This window comes from Eptesicus fuscus, chromosome 8, assembly GCF_027574615.1.
Source record: "Eptesicus fuscus isolate TK198812 chromosome 8, DD_ASM_mEF_20220401, whole genome shotgun sequence".
In the NCBI taxonomy this organism is placed as follows: domain Eukaryota; kingdom Metazoa; phylum Chordata; class Mammalia; order Chiroptera; family Vespertilionidae; genus Eptesicus; species Eptesicus fuscus.
This window is the reverse complement of record NC_072480.1, coordinates 82,174,684-82,180,833: the sequence shown is the minus strand read 5'-3', so window position 1 is coordinate 82,180,833 and position 6,150 is coordinate 82,174,684. Positions and strand designations below refer to the sequence as shown.

At 46.0% G+C, this 6,150-nt stretch overlaps 1 long non-coding RNA gene across 1 annotated transcript; it reads left to right on the top strand.

Moving 5' to 3' along the window:
* Positions 1-670: 670 nt before the first annotated feature.
* LOC114233272 (uncharacterized) lies at positions 671-5,950 on the top strand. The gene is made up of 3 exons (XR_003619420.2): positions 671-790; positions 4,270-4,513; positions 5,749-5,950. It is a non-coding gene; the product is annotated as an uncharacterized LOC114233272 (long non-coding RNA).
* Positions 5,951-6,150: the final 200 nt, after the last annotated feature.

Below are 6,150 nucleotides of genomic sequence, written 5' to 3'. Positions count from 1 at the left end.
CAGTGTTCTGTTACCAGAATCCCTATACCAGTCCACAGGGGAAGTGTGGGAGCTCTCGCCTTGCAGGGGACCCAGGGTCTATACAGTCTTGCACTCCTAGATAATATCTGGAGGCCTGTGGAGATGGATGTCCTGGCTCCCAGGACACACTGCAGGTACAGTGTGGGCTAAAGCCAAGAAGAAGCAGTGAGCCCACACTCTTCACGGACAAGCCTGCAGGACATTTGCTGCTCAGATGTGCTTCTAAGTGATGCAGTCACCAGTCTATCCTGTTATTACTACTATTTATAGTGCCTCCAACATATAGTCCCCTGCACTTCCCAAAGTTTGGTCCCCTCGGAAAGATGCATCAACACGAAGACACCCACACGCTGGCTGGTGCTCCAGAAAGTGATAAAAGACCTAAAAACAGCTAGTAGTCATCTCACAGTGGGCACTTAGCCATGGCTGACTAGCAGACACCCCTGGGGCAGACCAAGCATGTACCAGCTCCACTCCTGCCAGAGGAAGTGAAGCTATGTTGACCTTTATGTATGGTGGCTGGGAGGATGAGGACAAGTGTGAGGGCAGCACTCACTGAGAGTCAGAACCCTGTGACTGGATGCAGAGGCACAACCGAGGTTCTAGAATCTGGCAGCCACAAAGAACGATGCTCCTTTCCAGCCTCTCCTCTATTATCCCACCTCTCTCCTCTCCCAAGGTGCTCAGGAGGAGGAATGACCCAGCGAAGAACAGGGCCGCGATATCAGAAAGCATACCACAGATAACTATTTCAAAGGAATTGAGAAAGGTGACATTTTCCATTCTGGCCTAGTGTGTCCGCATAACATTCCCTTTTTCTTAACCACAGGCTCTGCGCTGCCCGCTTCCCTTCCCCCCCCTTCGCCCCCGCCCCCACAGCCTCTTGACTTCACCTCTATTAGATACCGCGGAGGAGCCTCAAGGAGAGGTTTTGTCTTGCTGACACATCTTATTTCCACTCTTGTTGGCACGCAGAAGGCTACTTCATTTGTGTCTGATTCCAACTGGGCCACAACAGGGGCCCTGCCTGATGAGCTGAAATGACTAGATGATTGCTCCCAGCTTGGCCAGCCACTGTGCCAAAGACCTTCTTATGCTAACCCTCTCCCACCTCCATATTATGCACACCCTCACCCCCCCCCCAATGTTTCTGGTCCCCACAAACCTTAGAGAGGTTCCAGGTGTTTTGTACAAACTGTAGTCACTAAAACCGTGTGCCTCATAAAGGAAGAAGTAACTGCCATGTGTAACGTTCTCTCCCATAGAAGCTCTAGGTCAAGGTAATTAACCAGGAGCTGGTGATATGGAGAAAAGCACATAGGTGTTGGAACCAAAAAGAATCTGTGTTTTATTTACTCATCAATCCAATGACCACTATGTACTGGGTACTCTTCTGGGTGCTGGCAATCTACCAATAAATAACAACTCAAATGATGCAAAAGCCCCGGCTTAGATGGGAGCCACTTTCTACTGGGCTGGGAACCGATGGTGAGCCAGTAACTCGGGGCAAATTGCATCACCTCTCTGCATCATAGTTTCTTAGTTTATCACAGGGTACTGAGAAGGATAGCTGCCTTAAGGGGTCACTGTGCCCTTTTGTAATGTGCTACACAAATATGTTATTATCATGAATATTTTCATAGCCTATACCCAAGGATCATATTCTTAAGAGGAAAGAATTAGAACTTTCCCAAGGTGACCAAGGGTCATCTTTTCCCCTACTGTCCCTGGTTCTCTGTCTCCCTTTTGTTGGAGTATTTGACACACTGCACAGGTATTGTCATTACAATAGCCCATTACTCTGAACATCCTTGGGAGCACATACCCTCTCTTAGTCAACTACTGATCCCCAGTGCCTAGAATAGTGATGTTATTTCTAGGTAGTTACTAACCATTAAATTATTAAAGAGTAGGAATGAGGGGGAAAAGGAGTCTCTGAGTACTATTGCTCTATGTATGGCATACTCACCACACCACACCCTAAAAGCAAAATATGTGTTTATTCCATAAGTGGCATTATCCTCCAAGTTTGTGATTATCCTTTAAATCTGTCCATCTCCTCATACATATACAGTCAAGAGGATGGAACACATGTCATCTCCTCAGGATGCTTCCATTCTAAGCCCCTTTGTAATGTTAATGGCAAAACAGCACCAGATATTAGACCTCGATCATTGAGTTTTGGCTAAGAAAGAATTCAGAGCCAAGACTCAAGTATAAGCAAAGTTTATTTAGAAAGTCACAGAGGTTGAAGAAGTGAGCTGTAGAAGAAGTGAGCCAGCTTGGCTGTGTGGGCTCAGGAAACAAGTTACAGGGGCAAAAGAAGGGTCCTTGGAGCTCAGGAGAAAGAAAACAAAGGTACATGCCTTGAAGGAAGAAGGGGAGAGTAAAGACAAGGGCATGCAAGAGAGATGAAAGAGAGATAAGAGAGAGATGAGTTGAGAGAGATGAGAAAAAGAGGGGGGGAGAGAAAGAGAGAGAGAGAGAGAGAGGGAGAGAGAGATCCTTTTTCTTAAGGGCTTTTTTTCTGGATATTTCAGGGGAGGATCTCAACAGAATATTCATCAGCTTTCCAGGTGTGTCCTTTCAGGGTTGAGGTCTCCACTGATTTGTCAGTGCCATTAGTCATTACAGCTAGTCTTAATGTCAGCCATGGCATTGCCCCTCTTGGCCTTGCTGCTTTTCTGGGCCTGGGGCTGAAAAACAACTGAGACCTAGATGTTATCTCTAGTGCTTAATGTTTAAGAGAGTGATCATGAAAGGTTTGTATGGGAGTCATATGAGGCTATTCCTCTTCTAAGATGGTCTATCACATGACTAGCAATATGCTAGGGGAGGAAAGGTCACGGGAAGGGTCCAAACCACATGATCAGTGATATGAAAGGTCATGGGGTCTAAATCATATGCTAGAGGAGGAAAGGTCACCCTGAGTGCAAGGTGCCACTCTAGTTTTGCCCGTTGCTAGGTACCCAGTGCTTTCGACCCTGATGACGTTCAGTACTTGGCCTAGTCTATCATTCCTACATTTCCCATGCCTGTCTAACTGCATACTACACTAAGAGAGCCACTGTTTATTGTAAAGGGCCTGAGGAGCTATGCTAAGGCAGGTGAGCAGTGTCTCATAAGGTGACACACCAGATGGCTTTGACCATACCATGCCCAAGGCTGCCAGGAGCTGGAGCTGCTCCTGGAACTGGGAGTCAACAGAGCCCACATTTGAGTCCTGTGGACAGGTGCCCTGTTGTACAGGATGAGTGAGAGGATAAGAAGAGAGGCTTCTTCCCACTCCTGGGTGTCTCCCCCAGGCTCAGTTCCCCAAAGGTCCCAGAAGACGGTCTTAATTATTGCCTCTTGAGCATGGACTTTAAAATCAGAACCTAGTTGTTGTTTTTTATTTCGTTTTATTTTTTAAATACATTTTTATTGATTTCAGAGAGGAAGGGAGAGAGAGAGAGAAACATTAATGAGGAGAGAGAATCATTGACTGGCTGCCTCCTTGCAAGTTCCACACTGGGGATCGAGTCCGCAACTTGGGCATGTGCCCTTGACTGAAATCGAACCTGGGACCCTTCAATATGCAGGCTGATGCTCTATCCACTGAGCCAAACCAGCTAGGGCAGAACCCAGTTTTGAATTCAAACTCTGCCTCTACCAGCTGTAACCAAGTGACTTTTCTTTCCTGAGCCTCACCCAGTTTCTGCATTTATAAAATGGAGCTGATAATATTTATTTTGATGTTTTTTATGAATATTAAAGAGATAATTCATATGATGTACAGAGAGTCTAATAGGTAGCAGATGCTCAATAAATGGCAATAACAGCATTAATTGAGTGTTTACTGTGTGCCAGGCCTGATTTTAAGGGCTTTGCATATGTTCACTCATTTAATCCAACAACTCCATAAGTAGGCAATTTAAATGGGGAGAAATATAAAATAAAAAATACATAAATACATAAATAATAAATATAATATAAATATAATCTGATACATATATATATAGGTAAAATAGAAAACGAAAGCATAAAGATGCTACATAACCTGTTCCTGGCCATGCACCTGATAAGTCCTGTGCCAGGATTCATACTCCATTCCTCTAACTCCAGAGTCCCCTCTCTGACCTCCACACTAAGCAGCTGCTGCTGTTACTCACTCATACAGGAATTCCCTAAAAGTATTTCATTCCACCTCCCAACCCTGGGCGACACAGATAACCATACACATCCGTGTCTTCCCTGGGTAAAATGCAGGTCAACTAAGTGCCATTATGAAGCCTGTCATGTTGAGAAGCTGCCAGCCTCTGTGGTGATACCAGAGCTAAAGTACTAAGATTAAAGGAGCCACACAAATGACGTCAGCCCTGGAAGGAAGAATGAAGAAGGAAATTGAGGCATTCTGGGCAATGCAAGGCACTCCAGGACTGAGAGAGGCAAGCAGACCCATTCTGGGACCCGGGAGGCCTAGGCTTTGATTGACATTCTCCTTTAGCTGCAGGTATGGACCAGTGACCCAGACAATAATTGTTGTTTCCCTGGGTGACAAACTGAGTACAAGAAAATCTCAGCTTGACTGAAGTATGGAGAGGATAAGACAACTAGAGAGAGTGCGCCAACTTCTCTTCTTCCCCTGCAGTAACCTTCCATGCAATGACTTGGCCAACTCTTAGTAAATTCTACTTGGCATTTTTATCCTCTCGTGCATACGCACCACCCCCTCAATCAAGGCCTAGGCTCCAGCTCTTTAAAGGCAGCAGCTGGGACTTATTGACCTGGGGCACTGCACGGCACCTTCCCTTGGTGAATGGTGCACATCGACCATTTCATTTGCCCAATGCACAGAGCAGGGAATTCCACGTGCGTGACGAGTAGACTCTCTATCAGGATCAAGAACAAAGGGTCAAGGAGGAAATTCTTACTTCCCAGAAGGGTTTCCTATGTGTACCAAGGTGTGTAGAACAGACACAGAGCTCTCCTTCTCTGCCCAATCTTATGTCCTGGGCTCCCAAGAAGTACAACGTTCAAACCAATGCCTCCCAGCCTTCCGTGAAGACAGCTTTCTCCCTGTGCTCAGCTCTGCCCTGGAGGAAATATCACACAGGATCCCTTGAGGCTCAGCCTGGCCCTGAAGGGCCCAATGAGGCCTGAAACACCTCCTTCTGCCAGAGACAGCAGAAGTCTAACTCCCTGGCTGCGTGCAGCTGTGGCTGTAGCTTAAGAGCCTTCCCGTGTGCAATAACCTCTCATTATATTTTAATGTTGTTGTAACTTTATGGCTTAATCAGTATTTGCAATTTGTTAGTAGCCTGGGCGGCCATAAAATTGTTTTCCAGGTACTGAAACATCCCATCAAGGTTTGTAAAGCAGTGGTTCTTAGTTTATCACGCCCATAAAATGCCCTGGCAAGTTGACAGATATAATAACTTTTTTTATCAAGTGTCTAATTTGAGAGGAAATTAAGCCATACGTTATACACAGCTCACACTGGGGTTGGGAGCTCCTCAGCCTCCAAGTCTCCCAGGGAGGCCCCTCTCCTCACCCCATCTGTCCACTTCAGCCAAGGGCTAGAGCTCATGCTTGCCCCTTGCACAGAATTTGCTGCCACCCCACAGAGTTGGGGCTGGTCCTCAAGTGGTTATGGTGTGACCAGTGTGGTATGACCCTCACACTGGGGTAGCAGTGATGGTTGAGTAAAAACCCTGCTAATCTCGCCCCTCTGTGTCTCCCCCACAGATGCTGCCCAGCTCTAATCTCATCTTGGTCTGTGTAGGAAAGGCACAAAGTTGCTTCTCTGCTCTTCACTCACTATCCTCATCTCTGTTCTTCATATCATTTTCACCTCTCTTGCTTGTCTTCACATTTTGTTCATTTATAGGGAAAGAGGAATCGTATTAGAAAAACATATGGAAAAATAAACAATTTTCCTTCCCAGTGACATGGATTTGCTTCTCTGTGCAATTATCAAATGTTCATTTCTATTGGGATATTGAACCAAAGAACAAGTTTGGTCAATGATTCTGTTGTGTCATCTATAACTCCCTGTCCCACTCAGGCCCAAATTGTGATTAACCTATAAGCCCTCAGCATCAATGTCCTTGTGGCCCTGCAATGTGGGTTGAGCTGATTTCCCCTCCA